Here is a 1,423-nt window from a genome sequence, read left to right on the forward strand (position 1 = left end):
TATGTATATATATATATATATATATAATAAAACAGTAACGATTATTAACTAAGTAAAAAAATCCACAATAACTAAAAATATATATGCAGACAATATTTTTTTATTGCAGTGTATTTATAATGTGCAGATTTTTTGTGCTGTCTACTGGGAGCACAGCTGGTTGTGCGGTCTGACAGCGGCGGGAAGGAAGGACCTATGGTACCTCGCCTCCATACACCGGGGGTGAACCAGCCCGTGGCTGAAGGAGCTGCCAGGGTGTCCTGCATGGGGTGTCCATCAGGGAGGATAGCTTAACCACCATTCTCTTCTCTCCCACCACTTCGACTGTATCCAGTGGACACCTCAGCACACTGCTGGCCTTCTTGACAAGTTTGTTAAGTCTCTTCCTGTCGGCTGTCGAGATGGTGCTGCCCCAGCAGACCACTCCATAAAAATGGCTGATGCCACCACAGAGTCGAGGCAGTCACCCCAAAATACCAGAGTCTTCTCAGCAGAGAATCTGCTCTGACCCTCACTACAATAACATTGTTGTGAATAATCAAAATGTTAATTTTGACAAGGGAGAATTGAAATCTGCAATATTTATCCAGTCTAGCAATAAGTAGTTCTAGCACCTTACGTAACATTCCACCAATCAAATCCCTTCGATTAAACCAAAAACAAAAAAACATCTGGTCCTCCCACCATGTCATGCCCTCCTCCTCCTCGGGTCAGGTTGACATTCTTGGCAGGTCACATATTTGTATGCACTGTTCTGCCTTTCATCCCAATGTTTCATGGCATGACTAATGTTCCCCAGAGACTCATAATGTTCCGTTTATCTTTTCAGATGTTTTTATGAAACCAAATATGCTGGGTTCAAAATAACAAATTATATGAGGTCACGTACGCTTATTCTTCAACAATGTTTATATGGCTTGCAATAGAATGTGTCAGGTTACAATAAATAGTTTAACACAGGCACAGTATATATTCCAATGTCTATCTACTCATGAAATGGAAGAGCACACAAGACAAATAGCAAAGGTTTGATTTAAGACTTTTTATGCATTTTCACATTGACGAGTTAAAAAGTGATACAACATTGTCTGTATGAATACTGCAATCAGAGCTGACTTTTCAAAGTAAAAAAAAGGAGATCGATCTATCTATCTATAGATATAGATAGATATATAAATAAAAATATCAAAATACCTGATATAGCTGAAAAGTTTCAACTGCATTCAGAGCAAAGAGATTTAACAAGTTAGAGTTGAATGTGTATACAGTTTAAAGGTAGCTGGTAAAAAGAACACTTGACACCAAAACATTCAAAAGCAATGCCATTAACACAAACAGCTGGTAAAACATATTTAAAGTGTGTGTACACACGCGCGCACACACACACACACACACACACACACACACACACACACACACACAC

This window comes from Anarrhichthys ocellatus, unplaced genomic scaffold (genome assembly GCF_004355925.1).
Source record: "Anarrhichthys ocellatus isolate YVR2014 unplaced genomic scaffold, GSC_Weel_1.0 scaffold2549, whole genome shotgun sequence".
NCBI classification, from domain to species: Eukaryota; Metazoa; Chordata; class Actinopteri; order Perciformes; family Anarhichadidae; genus Anarrhichthys; species Anarrhichthys ocellatus.